This window comes from Oncorhynchus gorbuscha, linkage group LG02, assembly GCF_021184085.1.
Source record: "Oncorhynchus gorbuscha isolate QuinsamMale2020 ecotype Even-year linkage group LG02, OgorEven_v1.0, whole genome shotgun sequence".
NCBI classification, from domain to species: domain Eukaryota; kingdom Metazoa; phylum Chordata; class Actinopteri; order Salmoniformes; family Salmonidae; genus Oncorhynchus; species Oncorhynchus gorbuscha.
The window spans coordinates 105576477-105593072 of record NC_060174.1 but is presented as its reverse complement, the minus strand read 5'-3'; the positions used below and the strand labels follow the sequence as shown (position 1 = coordinate 105593072).

Sequence of the window (16596 nt, the reverse complement as noted above, 5' to 3'; positions counted from 1 at the left end):
TACTGTGGCTGTGTAGTAGTTTAGGAGCGTACTGTGACTGTGTAGTAGTTTAGGAGTGTACTGTATATATTAAGGAATGTGTAAAGGCCTAACGTGTGTGCATTTGTTCCTCTACCCCAGGTCAAGCTGGTGCAGCACACGTACTCGTGTCTGTACGGGACGTTCCTGTGTAACAACGGGGCGGGAGGAGAGAGGTCCGCAACATCCACAACCGCACCTGCTCCGTCTGGTCTCTGCTCCGCTCCGGCAACAAGAACTTCCAGAACTTCCTCTTTATCCCCGGGCATGATATGGTACCCACTACTGTCTCCTCTCCTCTCCTCCTCTTCTTCTTCTCTTCTTTCTCTCTCTTCTTCTTCTCCTTCTCTCTTCTCCCTCTCTCTCTTCCCCCTCTTCTCCCTTCTCTCACTTCTCCTCTCTCTTCTCCTCTCTCTCCTCCCCCTCTTCTCCTGTCTTCTCCCTCACTTCTCTCTCTTCTTTCCTCTTCTCCTCTCTCTCCTTCTCTCTCTTCTCTTCTCTTCTCTTCTCCTCTCTCTCCTCTTCTCTTCTCCTCTCTCTCCTGTCTTCTCTTCTCCTCTCTCTCTTCTCTTCTCCTCTCTCTTCTCCTCTCCTCTCCTCTCCTCTCTTCTCTTCTTCCTCTCTTCTCCTCTCTTCTCTTCTCTTCTTTCCTCTCTTCTCTTCTCTTCTTTCCTCTCTTTCTCCTCCTCTCCTCTCTCTCCTCTTCTCTTCTTTCCTCTCCTCTCTCTCCTCTCTTCTCTTCTTTCCTCTCCTCTCTTCTCTTCTCTTCTTTCCTCTCTTCTCCTCTCTTCTCTTCTCTTCTTTCCTCTCTTCTTTCCTCTCTTCTCCTCCTCTTCTCTTCTCTTCTTTCCTCTCTTCTCCTCCTCTCTCTCTTCTCTTCTCTTCTTTCCTCTCTTCTCTTCTTTCCTCTCTTCTCTCCTCTCCTCTCCTCCTCTCTCTCTTTCCTCTCTTCTCCTCTCTTCTCCTCTCTTCTCTTCTCTTCTTTCCTCTCTTCTTTCCTCTCTTCTCTTCTTTCCTCTCTTCTCCTCTCTTCTCTTCTCTTCTCTCCTCTCCTCTTCTTTCTTCTTCTCTCTTCTCTCTTCTCTTCTCTCTTCTCTTCTTTCCTCTCTTCTCCTCTCCTCTCTTCTCTTCTTTCCTCTCTTCTCCTCCTCTCCTCTTCTTCTCTCCTGTCTTCTCTCCTCTCCTCTCTTTTCTCCTCTCTTCCTGGTTATTAACAGAGGGATCAGGTGTGCTTCACATGTCACAGTAGCAAAAAAATATGACCCCTCTGTGGAAAGTTGAGACTCTCTCCACCACGTTTTGCTCTAGGAACGCCGAACAGGCCTCACAAGACTCTTCTGAAGGTCCCCCGGTACTAGTTGAAAACATGAATGGAATTATATATGGAGATATATATGTTTAGTAGCAAAAAAAAATAAGGGTTTAAATACATATTAATAACAAATATTTCTGTTTTTCTCTCATCTCTCAGATATAGGACAGACACTTCAGAAACAAACTTCTGTTGTTCCATGTAGTGAATCTGTTACTCTGTGTTTGTATCGGCTAGTAGCAGTGAGGACCCCTAGTAGCAGTGAGGACCCCTAGTAGCAGGGAGGACCCCTAGTAGCAGTGAGGACCCCTAGTAGCAGTGAGGACCCCTAGTAGCAGTGAGGACCCCTAGTAGCAGTGAGGACCCCTAGTAGCAGTGAGGACCCCCTAGTAGCAGTGAGGACCCCTAGTAGCAGTGAGGACCCCTAGTAGCAGGGGAGGACCCCTAGTAGCAGTGAGGACCCCTAGTAGCAGTGAGGACCCCTAGTAGCAGTGAGGACCCCTAGTAGCAGTGAGGACCCCTAGTAGCAGTGAGGACCCCTAGTAGCAGTGAGGACCCCTAGTAGCAGTGAGGACCCCTAGTAGCAGGGAGGACCCCTAGTAGCAGTGAGGACCCTAGTAGCAGTGAGGACCCCTAGTAGCAGTGAGGACCCCTAGTAGCAGTGAGGACCCCTAGTAGCAGTGAGGACCCCTAGTAGCAGGAGGACCCCTAGTAGCAGTGAGGACCCCTAGTAGCAGTGAGGACCCCTAGTAGCAGTGAGGACCCCTAGTAGCAGGGAGGACCCTAGTAGCAGGAGGACCCCTAGTAGCAGGGAGGACCCCTAGTAGCAGTGAGGACCCCTAGTAGCAGTGAGGACCCCTAGTAGCAGTGAGGACCCTAGTAGCAGTGAGGACCCCTAGTAGCAGTGAGGACCCCTAGTAGCAGGGAGGACCCCTAGTAGCAGTGAGGACCCCTAGTAGCAGTGAGGACCCCTAGTAGCAGTGAGGACCCTAGTAGCAGGGAGGACCCCTAGTAGCAGTGAGGACCCCTAGTAGCAGGGAGGACCCTAGTAGCAGGGAGGACCCCTAGTAGCAGGGAGGACCCTAGTAGCAGTGAGGACCCCTAGTAGCAGGAGGACCCCTAGTAGCAGGGAGGACCCCTAGTAGCAGTGAGGACCCCTAGTAGCAGTGAGGACCCCTAGTAGCAGGGAGGACCCCTAGTAGCAGTGAGGACCCCTAGTAGCAGTGAGGACCCCTAGTAGCAGGGAGGACCCCTAGTAGCAGTGAGGACCCCTAGTAGCAGTGAGGACCCCTAGTAGCAGGAGGACCCCTAGTAGCAGGGAGGACCCCTAGTAGCAGAGAGGACCCCTAGTAGCAGTGAGGACCCCTAGTAGCAGTGAGGACCCCTAGTAGCAGTGAGGACCCCTAGTAGCAGTGAGGACCCCTAGTAGCAGTGAGGACCCCTAGTAGCAGGGAGGAGACCTAGTAGCAGTGAGGACCCCTAGTAGCAGTGAGGACCCCTAGTAGCAGTGAGGACCCCTAGTAGCAGGGAGGACCCTAGTAGCAGTGAGGACCTAGTAGCAGTGAGGACCCCTAGTAGCAGGGGGAGGACCCTAGTAGCAGTGAGGACCCCTAGTAGCAGTGTAGCAGTGACCCCAGGGAGGACCCCTAGTAGCAGGGAGGACCCCTAGTAGCAGGGAGGACCCCTAGTAGCAGTGAGGACCCCTAGTAGCAGTGAGGACCCCTAGTAGCAGGGAGGACCCCTAGTAGCAGGGAGGACCCCTAGTAGCAGGGAGGACCCCTAGTAGCAGTGAGGACCCCTAGTAGCAGTGAGGACCCCTAGTAGCAGTGAGGACCCCTAGTAGCAGGGAGGACCCCTAGTAGCAGTGAGGACCCCTAGTAGCAGGGAGGACCCCTAGTAGCAGTGAGGACCCCAAAAAAATATATATGTATGATACTTCAAGGGACCTTTTTAAAACAATTCCATTTAGTTTAGTATAACCCCTCGTCCCTTTTCTGCTAAGGGTTAAAGAAGGAAAGATGTACTCATCCTATATATTCAGTGGATGAGCACCAATAGCACATATATATTCTTATTTATTTCTTATTATTATTTATTATACGGATGCATTGTAATGCTGAAACAGGAAAGGGCCTTTCCCCAAACTGTTGCCGCAAAGTTGGAAGCACAGAATCTTCTAGAATGTCACTGTATGTTGTAACGTTAAGATTTCCCTTCAGTGGAATTATTCTTCCTCCACCAAACTTTACAGTTGGCACTATGCATTCGGGCAGGTAACGTTCTCCCGGCATCCGCCAAACCCAGATGCCAGATGGTGAAGCGTGATTCATCACTCCAGAGAACGCGTTTCCACTGCTCCAGAGTCCAATGGCGGCGAGCTTTTACACCCCTATGGCCGGCTGCTCGGCCATGTAAACCCATTTCATGAAGCGATTTTTGCGCGCTTCAACGCTTGGCGGTCACGTTTGTGAGCTTGTGTGGCCTACCACTTCGCGGCGTAGCCGTTGTTGCTCCTAAACGTTTCCGTCTTCACAATAACAGCAGTTGACCGGGGAAGCTCTATCAGGGCAGAAATTTGACGAACTGACTAGGTGGAAAGGTGGCATCCTGTGACGGTGCCACGTTGAAAATCACTAAGCTCTTCTGTACAGGCCATTCTAATGCCAATGTTTGTCTATGGAGATTGCATGGTTGTATGTTTGCTCTTATACACCTGTCAGCAACAGATGTGGCTGAAATAGCCAAATCCACTCATTTGATTGGCTGTCCACATACTTTGGGCCATGTAGTGTATATCAGCAACATTTTAAATGGCTTTACTGAGACAAAATGTTATTTGTGGTTTTTTTTTATTGACCTCTGACCTCTGCTCTTACCTGTCCCCTGTGTCCAGGTGTTGCAGCCGGTGTGCCACACCCGGGCCCTGCAGCTGTGGACGGCCGTCTACCTACCCACCTCCTCCCCCTGCACCTCTGCCGAGGACGCCATGGAGCTCTACCTGTCCCCCAGCATACAGGGAGACGAGCTCACCTCACGTTCCCTGGACAGGTGGGCTGTCCACTCTCTCTATTCTTCTCTCTCTGTCCACTCTCTCTATTCTTCTCTCTCTGTCCACTCTCTCTATTCTTCTCTCTCTGTCCACTCTCTCTATTCTTCTCTCTCTGTCCACTCTCTCTATTCTTCTCTCTCTGTCCACTCTCTCTATTCTTCTCTCTCTGTCCACTCTCTATTCTTCTCTCTCTGTCCACTCTCTCTATTCTTCTCTCTCTGTCCACTCTCTCTATTCTTCTCTCTCTGTCCACTCTCTCTATTCTTCTCTCTCTGTCCACTCTCTCTATTCTTCTCTCTCTGTCCACTCTCTATTCTTCTCTCTCTGTCCACTCTCTCTATTCTTCTCTCTCTGTCCACTCTCTCTATTCTTCTCTCTCTGTCCACTCTCTCTATTCTTCTCTCTCTGTCCACTCTCTCTATTCTTCTCTCTCTGTCCACTCTCTCTATTCTTCTCTCTCTGTCCACTCTCTCTATTCTTCTCTCTCTGTCCACTCTCTCTATTCTTCTCTCTCTGTCCACTCTCTCTATTCTTCTCTCTCTGTCTCTTAGTGTATTTGTAAAACCATTGACTTAATTATATCTCCTTGTATCTCTTGAGCTCTTGTCTTTTCAATGATTTATTTGAGTTATTGATTAAAGGATTTACTCCCAGTGGGGGTAAATCAAGATGAACAGGCTCATGGTGAAAACTGCATGTGGGGCTCTGTATCTACAGCTCTAGTGTTTTTAGAAAAGGCTCCTCAACCATAAGACTGTTAAACAATGAGCCAAATGGCCACCCAGACTATTTACATTGACACTCTATTTGTTTAGTACACTGCTGCTACTCGCTGTTTATTATCTGTGCATAGTCACTTCACCCCTACCTACATGTACATATTACCTCAACTAACCTGTACCCCCGCACACGGACTCGGTACTGGTACAGAAGGGAGGCTCAGCTGCCTGCCCTCTAGTGGTACAGCAGGGAAGCTCACCTGCCTGCCCTCTAGTGGTTACAGCAGGGAAGGTCACCTGCCTGCCCTCTAGTGGTACAGAAGGGAAGCTCACCTGCCTGCCCTCTAGTGGTTACAGCAGGGAAGGTCACCTGCCTGCCCTCTAGTGGTACAGAAGGGAAGCTCACCTGCCTGCCCTCTAGTGGTACAGCAGGGAAGCTCACCTGCCTGCCCTCTAGTGGTTACAGCAGGGAAGGTCACCTGCCTGCCCTCTAGTGGTACAGCAGGGAAGGTCACCTGCCTGCCCTCTAGTGGTACAGCAGGGAAGCTCACCTGCCTGCCCTCTAGTGGTTACAGCAGGGAAGGTCACCTGCCTGCCCTCTAGTGGTACAGAAGGGAAGCTCACCTGCCTGCCCTCTAGTGGTTACAGCAGGGAAGGTCACCTGCCTGCCCTCTAGTGGTACAGAAGGGAAGCTCACCTGCCTGCCCTCTAGTGGTTACAGAAGGGAAGCTCACCTGCCTGCCCTCTAGTGGTACAGAAGGGAAGCTCACCTGATTTAATGAAACTCCACCACTTTCATTAATTTGAGATTTGTATTTATACCCCTCTGTGCAGGCTTCCTAAGACTCGCTCCATGGACAACCTGGTGTCTGCCTTTGAGAACGGAGTGGCCCTCACCCGCACCTCCAGCGACCCCAACCTCAACAAGCACTGTCAGGAGGGCCGTACTGCCCATGGCCTGGAGCCTATGGCTTCTGTAGGAGGAGGGGCCGCACCCGACAGCCCCGAGGACGTCAGCCCTGACACGGGATTAGAAAGCGACGACTCGGAGGTGGAGCCTGTCACTCAGACTCCTCCTACCACACCCGTGGAGATGGAGCAGAGGGAAGAGGGCTTCGAGGAAGCGGAGATGAGAGAGGAGATCTGTCTCACCACCCAGCCCCTCCCCCCCATCGCTCTGGAGCAGGGCAACCCCCACTTCCCCCCTCTCCCCCTGCTCACACCCCTCCTCCACCAGGCCCTCTCCCAGACCACTAACCCCCCAGTTCCTCCCCAACGACTGCCACATCAGACGGCTGACAGTCACTCCAGGACTGCCTCAGTCACTACCCATCCCGCCTATATACCATCACCACCTGCCTGGAAGGGCCCGCTACCGGCAGCCGTTCTTAACGGGCCTATCCCCAACGGCCTCCAGAACGCCCCCTCCGCTTCTGCAGAGCTGCTGGCACTCGAGCAGCTAGTTCCCACGTTCCCTACGGCCATGGAGGACTCCACCGAGACGATCACGGACGAAGCAGAGGTCCCACCAACGCTGCCCCCTAGAATCAGGGAAAGTCTAGGCCAGCCCAAAGCCACAGAATGGGCCTTACCCGAGACCCAGGGAGAGGAGAGAGAGGGGAAGAGGACCGAGAGTATGAGTGGTAGAAACTTAGTGCCTCTGAGAGAGTGTGTGGTAGCAGTCCCAACATCAAAAGAAGCAGCATCCTCCGCCTCCACAGTGCCCCCTGTTGACAACAGCCAGGCTGTGGCATTGCGACGCCCGGTCTCCCAGAACCAACTGCGTGTCGGTGAGGAGCTGTCTCTGCTGGGCTCTCACTGGGACAGTGTCCAGGGCATGGTCCATTCTGCCTGCAGCACTGCGGCCAGCCACTCTGGCCTCTCAGCCAACCTCTCGTCAGGCTTCTGTCGTGCCCTCCAGCCCACGGCCTACCAGAGCCGACGCCTGGCTGGCAAGCTACTGCGCACCCAGGGCATGGCCGTGCCTAACGGGGGTTGGCAGTACGGCCGAAGGGAGAGGGAGGAAAGGGTTCGCTCCTCGGCTCCAGCCCCAGTCAGTTCCAGCCCTGTCAAGTCAGGGTCCAGCTGGCTCTCTGCAGTCAGAAGCAGCTCGGGCTACGCTGCCATCATGGGCCCAACCACCACCAGCTCACCCCCAACCTTTTCAACCTGCCAACTCCTCCCAGCCTCCCCTTGCTCCTCAGCCTCCCCCCAGCCCCACCCATCCTACCTGGATGATGATGGTCTGCCGGTACCTGTGGACGCCGTGCAGCAGCGCCTCAGGCAGATGGAGGCGGGGTATAAACAGGAAGTGGAGGTGCTGAGAAGCCAGGTGCGCCAGCTGCAGATGAGGCTGGAGAGGAAACAGTACAGCACGCCGCCTTCCGACCCTGACGTTGACTACGAGGACGACATTGTGAGTAGCTACTTGAACAGTACCTCACTGTGTTGTGAAAGGATATGCATGTAGGTCATTACTAAATTACAACATAATTACAACCCAAATGTCAACTCTGGTGGAATTACACTTCAATAGAGAGAGTGATAATAACCAAAACGTTGCACGTCTCCCTCTCTCCCTCCCTCTCTCCCTCCCTCTCTCTCTCCCTCCCTCTCTCCCTCCCTCTCCCTCCCTCCCTCCCTCCCTCTCTCCCTCTCTCCCTCCCTCTCTCCCTCTCTCCCTCCCTCTCTCCCTCCCTCTCACCCTCCCTCTCTCCCTCCCTCCCTCTCTCCCTCCCTCCCTCTCTCCCTCCCTCCCTCCTCTCTCTCCCTCCCTCCCTCCCTCCCTCCCTCCCGTCACCCTCCCTCCCGTCACCCTCCCTCCCGTCAACCTCCCTCCCGTCAACCTCCCTCCCGTCAACCTCCCTCCCGTCAACCTCCCTCCCGTCAACCTCCCTCCCTCCCTCTCGTCACCCTCCCTCCCTCTCTCTCGTCACCCTCCCTCCCTCTCTCTCGTCACCCTCCCTCCCTCTCTCTCGTCACCCTCCCTCCCTCTCTCTCGTCACCCTCCCTCCATCTCTCTCGTCACCCTCCCTCCATCTCTCTCGTCACCCTCCCTCCCTCTCTCTCGTCTCCCTCCCTCCCTCCCTCTCTCTCGTCTCCCTCCCTCCCTCCCTCTCTCTCTCTCTCCCTCCCTCTCTCTCGTCTCCCTCCCTCCCTCTCTCTCGTCTCCCTCCCTCCCTCTCTCTCGTCTCCCTCCCTCCCTCTCTCTCGTCTCCCTCCCTCCCTCTCTCTCGTCACCCTCCCTCCCTCCCTCTCTCTCGTCTCCCTCCCTCTCTCTCGTCACCCTCCCTCCCTCTCTCTCGTCACCCTCCCTCCATCTCTCTCGTCACCCTCCCTCCCTCTCTCTCGTCTCCCTCCCTCCCTCTCTCTCGTCTCCCTCCCTCCCTCTCTCTCGTCTCCCTCCCTCCCTCTCTCTCGTCTCCCCTCCCTCCCTCTCTCTCGTCTCCCTCCCTCCCTCTCTCTCGTCTCCCTCCCTCCCTCTCTCTCGTCTCCTCCCTCCCTCTCTCTCTCTCCTCCCTCCCTCCCTCTCTCTCGTCTCCCTCCCTCCCTCCCTCTCTCTCGTCTCCCTCCCTCCCTCCCTCTCTCTCTCGTCTCCCTCCCTCCCTCCCTCTCTCTCGTCTCCCTCCCTCCCTCTCTCTCGTCTCCCTCCCTCCCTCTCTCGTCTCCCTCCCTCCCTCTCTCTCGTCTCCCTCCCTCCCTCTCTCTCTCTCTCTCTCGTCTCCCTCCCTCCTCCCTCTCTCTCTCTCTCGTCACCCTCCCTCCCTCTCTCTCCCTCCCTCTCGTCACCCTCCCTCTCTCCCTCCCTCTCGTCACCCTCCCTCTCTCCCGTCACCCTCCCTCTCTCCCTCCCTCTCTCTCGTCACCCTCCCTCTCTCCCTCCCTCTCTCTCGTCACCCTCCCTCTCTCCCTCCCTCTCTCTCGTCACCCTCCCTCTCTCCCTCCCTCTCTCTCGTCACCCTCCCTCCCTCCCTCTCGTCACCCTCCCTCCCTCTCGTCACCCTCCTCCCTCTCGTCACCCTCCCTCCCTCTCTCTCGTCTCCCTCCCTCCCTCCCTCTCTCTCGTCTCCCTCTCTCCCTCTCTCTCGTCTCCCTCCCTCCCTCTCGTCACCCTCCCTCTCGTCACCCTCCCTCTCGTCCACTCTCCCTCTCTCTCGTCACCCTCCCTCCCTCTCTCTCGTCACCCTCCCTCCCTCCCTCTCTCTCGTCTCCCTCCCTCTCTCTCGTCTCCCTCCCTCTCTCTCGTCTCCCTCCCTCTCTCTCGTCACCCTCCCTCCCTCTCTCTCGTCTCCCTCCCTCCCTCCCTCTCTCTCGTCACCCTCCCTCCCTCCCTCTCTCTCGTCACCCTCCCTCCCTCCCTCTCTCTCGTCACCCTCCCTCCCTCCCTCTCTCTCGTCACCCTCCCTCCCTCCCTCTCTCTCGTCACCCTCCCTCCCTCCCTCTCTCTCTCGTCACCCTCCCTCCCTCCCTCTCTCTCGTCACCCTCCCTCCCTCCCTCTCTCTCGTCACCCTCCCTCCCTCCCTCTCTCTCGTCTCCCTCCCTCCCTCTCTCTCGTCACCCTCCCTCCCTCCCTCTCTCTCGTCACCCTCCCTCCCTCCCTCCCTCTCTCTCGTCACCCTCCCTCCCTCCCTCCCTCTCTCTCGTCACCCTCCCTCCCTCCCTCTCTCTCGTCACCCTCCCTCCCTCTCTCTCGTCACCCTCCTCCCTCCCTCTCTCTTCGTCACCCTCCCTCCCTCTCTCTTCGTCACCCCTCCCTCCCTCCCTCTCTCTTCGCCACCCTCCTCCCTCCCTCCCTCTCTCTTCGTCACCCTCCCTCCTTCCCTCCCTCTCTCTTCGTCACCCTCCCTCCCTCCCTCTCTCTCGTCACCTTCCCTCCCTCTCTCTCTCTCGTCTCCCTCCCTCCCTCTCTCTCTCTCTCGTCACCATCCCTCCCTCTCTCTCGTCTCCCTCCCTCTCTCTCGTCTCTCTCTCTCGTCTCCCTCCCTCCCTCTCTCTCTCTCGTCTCCCTCCCTCCCTCTCTCTTCGTCTCCCTCCCTCCCTCCCTCTCTCTCGTCTCCCTCCCTCCCTCTCTCTTCGTCTCCCTCCCTCCCTCTCTCTCGTCTCCCTCCCTCCCTCTCGCCACGTCACCCTCCCTCTCGCCCGTCTCCCTCCCTCTCGTCTCCCTCCCTCCCTCTTGTCTCCCTCCCTCCCTCTCGTCACGTCTCCCTCCCTCTCGTCCGTCTCCCTCCCTCTCGCCACGTCTCCCTCCCTCTCGTCTCCCTCCCTCCCTCTCGCCACGTCTCCCTCCCTCTCGTCTCCCTCCCTCTCGTCTCCCTCCCTCCCTCTCGTCTCCCTCCCTCCCTCTCGTCACCCTCCCTCTCGCCACGTCTCCCTCCCTCTCTCGCCTCCCTCTCGTCACCCTCCCTCCCGTCTCGTCAACCTCCCTCCCTCTCACCACGTCTCCCTCTCTCTCGCCCGTCTCCCTCCCTCACATCACCCTGTCACCCTCCCTCTCGCCTCCCTCCCTCTCGTCACCCTCCCTCCCGTCTCGTCAACCTCCCTCCCTCTCACCACGTCTCCCTCCCTCTCGCCACGTCTCCCTCCCTCTCGTCTCCCTCCCTCCCTCTCGTCTCCCTCCCTCCCTCTCGCCACGTCTCCCTCCCTCTCGTCTCCATCCCTCTCGTCTCCCTCCCTCCCTCTCGTCACCCTCCCTCTCGCCCGTCTCCCTCCCTCTCGCCTCCCTCCCTCTCGTCACCCTCCCTCCCTCCCGTCTCGTCAACCTCCCTCCCTCTCACCACGTCTCCCTCTCTCTCGCCACGTCTCCCTCCCTCACATCACCCTGTCACCCTCCCTCTCGTCTCGTCACCCTCTCGTCTCGTCACCCTCCCTCTCGTCTCGTCACCCTCCCTCTCGTCACCCTCCCTCTCGTCACCCTCCCTCTCGTCTCGTCACGCTCCCTCTCTTCTCTCGTCACCCTCCCTCTCGTCTCGTCACCCTCCCTCCCTCTCGTCTCGTCACCCTCCCTCCCTCTCGTCTCGTCACCCTCCCTCCCTCTCGTCTCGTCACCCTCCCTCTCGTCTCGTCACCCTCCCTCTCGTCTCGTCACCCTCCCTCTCGTCTCGTCACCCTCCCTCTCGTCTCATCACCCTCCCTCTCGTCTCGTCACCCTCCCTCTCGACCCGTCACCCTCCCTCTCGTCTCGTCACCCTCCCTCTCGTCTCGTCACCCTCCCTCTCATCTCATCACCCTCCCTCTCATGTTGACCTGTGTCCTCTCCGTCTCCAGACTTGTCTGCGTGAGTCAGACGACAGTGATGAGGAGGACAGTCTGTCAGACCACAGCGAGGACCGTTTCTCAGAGGGCAGCTGGGACAGAGTAGAGCAGAAGGACACAGAGGTCAGCGTTCCTCATAGTCTACTGCAGGTTTCTCTCTCTACTGCTTCTTATATATAACCATACCACAATACCCCACCAGCCCAATACCATACCACAATACCCCATTACCTAGCCCCCTAACCCCAATACCCCACCAGCCCAATACCATACCACAATACCCCACCAGCCCAATACCATACCACAATACCCCATTACCTAGCCCCCTAACCCCAATACCCCACCAGCCCAATACCATACCACAATACCCCATTACCTAGCCCCTAACCCCAATACCCCACCAGCCCAATTCCATACCACAATACCCCATTACCTAGCCCCCTAACCCCAATACCCCACCAGCCCAACACCATACCACAATACCCCACCAGCCCAATACCATACCCCAATACCCCAATACCTAGCCCCCTAAACCCAATACCCCACCACCTAGCCCCCTAACCCCACTACCATACCCCATTACCTAGCCCCTAACTCCAATGCCCCACCACCCCACTACCATATCCCAATAATCCATTACCTAGCCCCTAAACCCAATACCCCACCACCCCAATACCTAACCCCAATACCCCACCACCTAGCCCCTTAACCCCAATACCCCCCACCCCAATACCTAACCCAAATACCCCACCACCTAGCCCCTTAACCCCACCACCCCAATACCCCACCACCCCATACCTAACCCCAATACCCCCCCCCACCCCAATACCTAACTCCAATACCCCAACACCTAGCCCCAATACCCCACCACCCCAATACCTAACCCCAATACCCCCTAACCCCAATACCCCACCACCCCAATACCAAACTCCAATACCCCACCACCTAGCCCCTAACTCCAATACCCCACCACCTAGCCCCCTAACCCCACCACCTAGCCCCCTAACCCCAACACCCCACCACCTATCCCCAATACCCAACACCACCACCTAGCCCCCACCACCTAGCCCCTAATCCCAACACCCTACCGCCCAACCCCTAATCCCAAAACCTAGCCCCTAACCCCACCACCTAGCCCCCTAATCCCAACACCCTACCGCCCAACCCCCTAATCCCAACACCTAGCCCCCTAACCCCAATTCCTAACCCCAACACCCAACCCCTAATCCCAATACCCAACCCCTAATCCTAACCCCAACACCTAATCCCAACACCCTACCACCTAACTCCCTATTCCCAACACATAGCCCCCTAACCCCAATACCTAACCCCCTAACCCCAACCCCTAACCCCAACCCCTAATCCCAACACCTAACCCCAACCCCCTAACCCCAACCCCTAATCCCAACACCTAACCCCAACCCCTAATCCCAACACCTAACCCCTACATCTAACCTTATACTACATTGAACACTACAGCCCCTCCCACTCTCCTTTTACCTTTCTGCCCCAGATACCCATCTGCCGCACACTGTTCTAATGTGTGTGTGTGTGTGTGTGTGTGTGTGTGTGTGTGTGTGTGTGTGTGTGTGTGTGTGTGTGTGTGTGTGTGTGTGTGTGTGTGTGTGTGTGTGTGTGTGTGTGTGTGTGTGTGTGTGTGTGTGTAGGTCACGAGGTGGGTGCCTGATCACATGGCCTCTCATTGTTTCAACTGTGACTGTGAATTCTGGATGGCCAAGAGACGTCATCACTGCAGGTTTGTTAAGCGTCAATCAAGAAGTCGAGATGTCTCTAGATGAGAGATGTCTCTAGATGAGAGATGTCTCTAGATAAGAGATGTCTCTAGATGAGAGATGTCCCTGGATAGGATAAGAGATGTCCCTGGATAGGATAAGAGATGTCCCTGGATAGGATAAGAGATGTCCCTGGATAAGAGATGTCCCTAGATGAGAGATGTCTCTAGATGAGAGATGTCTCTAGATGAGAGATGTCTCTAGATGAGAGATGTCTCTAGATGAGAGATGTCTCTAGATGAGAGATGTCCCTGGATAGGATAAGAGATGTTTCTAGATAGGATAAGAGATGTCTCTGGATTAGATAAGAGATGTCTCTGGATTAGATAAGAGATGTCTCTGGATTAGATAAGAGATGTCTCTGGATTAGATAAGAGATGTCTCTAGATAGGATAAGAGCTGTCCCTGGATAGGATAAGAGATGTCCCTGGATAGGATAAGAGATGTCCCTGGATAGGAGATGCTCCTGGATAGGATAAGAGATGTTTCTAGAGAAGAGATGTCTCTAGATAAGAGATGTCTCTAGATGAGAGATGTCCCTGGATAAGATAAGAGATGTCCCTGGATAGGATAAGAGATGACCCTGGATAAGAGATGTCCCTGGATAGGATAAGAGATGTCCCTGGATAGGATAAGAGATGTCCCTGGATAAGAGATGTCCCTGGATAGGAGATGCTCCTGGATAGGATAAGAGATGTCCCTGGATAAGAGATGTCCCTGGATAGGATAAGAGATGTCCCTGGATAGGATAAGAGATGTCCCTGGATAGGATAAGAGATGTCCCTGGATAAGAGATGTCCCTGGATAGGATAAGAGATGTCCCTGGATAGGATAAGAGATGTCCCTGGATAGGATAAGAGATGTCCCTGGATAAGAGATGCTCCTGGATAGGAGATGTCCCTGGATAAGAGATGTCCCTGGATAAGAGATGTCCCTGGATAAGAGATGTCCCTGGATAAGAGATGTCCCTGGATAAGAGATGCTCCTGGATAGGAGATGTCCCTGGATAAGAGATGTCCCTGGATAAGAGATGCTCCTGGATAAGAGATGTCTCTAGATGAGAGATGTCCCTGGATAAGAGATGTCCCTGGATAAGAGATGTCCCTGGATAAGAGATGTCCCTGGATAAGAGATGTCCCTGGATAAGAGATGTCCCTGGATAAGAGATGTCCCTGGATAAGAGATGCTCCTGGATAAGAGATGTCTCTAGATGAGAGATGTCCCTGGATAAGAGATGTCCCTGGATAAGAGATGTCCCTGGATAAGAGATGTCCCTGGATAAGAGATGTCCCTGGATAGGAGATGTCCCTGGATAAGAGATGTCCCTGGATAAGAGATGTCCCTGGATAAGAGATGTCCCTGGATAGGAGATGTCCCTGGATAGGAGATGTCCCTGGATAGGAGATGTCCCTGGATAAGAGATGTCCCTGGATAGGAGATGTCCCTGGATAAGAGATGTCCCTGGATAAGAGATGTCCCTGGATAGGAGATGTCCCTGGATAGGAGATGTCCCTGGATAGGAGATGTCCCTGGATAGGAGATGTCCCTGGATAGGAGATGTCCCTGGATAGGAGATGTCCCTGGATAGGAGATGTCCCTGGATAGGAGATGTCCCTGGATAGGAGATGTCCCTGGATAGGAGATGTCCCTGGATAGGAGATGTCCCTGGATAGGAGATGTCCCTGGATAGGAGATGTCCCTGGATAGGAGATGTCCCTGGATAGGAGATGTCCCTGGATAGGAGATGTCCCTGGATAGGAGATGTCCCTGGATAGGAGATGTCCCTGGATAGGAGATGTCCCTGGATAGGAGATCAAAAGTATGATCCTGTAAAGTGTAGGATACTAAACATCGTCCATACTCTCACCGCTCAGCAGATATTATACCGAACCTACTAGGAATTTGAGATTTTAAAAAGCACTTAGCTGCACGAACGACAGCTCCTGTTTTTCCTAAAAGTTAAAAATATATATATATATATATTTTCTAGGGTTTGTTTTACCGACCTTAGTTGAATGTACTCTCTGGATCAGAGAGTCTGTTAAATGACTCACTACTGTAGTGTCTCTGGATCAGAGTCTGTTAAATGACTCACTACTGTAGTGGCTCTGGATAAGAGAGTCTGTTAAATGACTCACTACTGTAGTGGCTCTGGATAAGAGCGTCTGCTAAATGACTCACTACTGAAATGTGAATCTGGTTGACTCTGTCCTCTCACTCTGTCCTCTCACTCTGTCCTCTCACTCTGTCCTCTCACTCTGTCCTGTCACTCTGTCCTCTCACTCTGTCCTCTCACTCTGTCCTCTCACTCTGTCCTCTCACTCTGTCCTGCTCAGGAACTGTGGCAATGTGTTCTGTAAAGACTGCTGCCACCTGAAGCTGCCCATCCCAGACCAGCAGCTGTATGACCCTGTGTTGGTGTGTAACGTCTGCTGTGACCTGCTGCTGGAGGCTAGGAACAGAGAGATCCGCAGCCAGCAGCTCAAGAAGCCCATCGCCACAGCCTCCAGCTGAGAGACCAGAGAGAGAGAGAGAGAGAGAGAGAGCCCTTTACTGAATGGCTCAGTCTGGCCTGGCTTGGCTCGGTTCAGTTAGGACCTGGATCAGCACCATCTTGGGTCAGCTTTGGACAGATATGAGCCAAGTGCCCCATTCCCACTACCCTAACATGGTCTGGTCTTGGCTGTGGGGGAGAAGGACTTGTTGCTCTGTGGGAGGAGGCAAAGCTTGAGAATGGAGAGAGGCCATTGACTGCTGGGGATGAGAGACACTGACTGGAGTAGAAGAGGGGATGAGACACTGACTGGAGTAGAAGAGGGATGAGATACTGACTGGAGTAGAAGAGGGGATGAGATACTGACTGGAGTAGAAGAGGGGATGAGAGACTGACTGGAGTAGAAGAGGGGATGAGAGACTGACTGGAGTAGAAGAGGGGATGAGACACTGACTGGAGTAGAAGAGGGGATGAGATACTGACTGGAGTAGAAGAGGGGATGAGACACTGACTGGAGTAGAAGAGGGGATGAGACACTGACTGGAGTAGAAGAGGGGATGAGACACTGACTGGAGTAGAAGAGGGGATGAGACACTGACTGGAGTAGAAGAGGGGATGAGATACTGACTGGAGTAGAAGAGGGGATGAGACACTGACTGGAGTAGAAGAGGGGATGAGATACTGGAGTAGAAGAGGGGATGAGACACTGACTGGAGTAGAAGAGAGGATGGTAGTGAATGAAATGTAGGAGGAAGAGGAGCAGATGTTCTCCCACTGAGTTTAACCCCTTTTGGTCAAACACATACAGCTTGGAAGGAAGGCTTCAGTGCCCTGCCCTGTCCTGCCCTGTCCTACCCTGCCCTGCCCTGTCCTACCCTGCGTTGCCCTGCCCAGTCCTGCCCTGCCTTGTCCTGCCCTGCCCTGCCCTGTCCTCACCTGCCCTGTCCTGTCCTACCCT

General features: G+C 54.8%; 1 pseudogene; it reads left to right on the top strand.

Moving 5' to 3' along the window:
• Positions 1-15833, top strand: part of LOC123990889 — a 26546-nt pseudogene extending 10713 nt beyond the window's left edge.
• Positions 15834-16596: the final 763 nt, after the last annotated feature.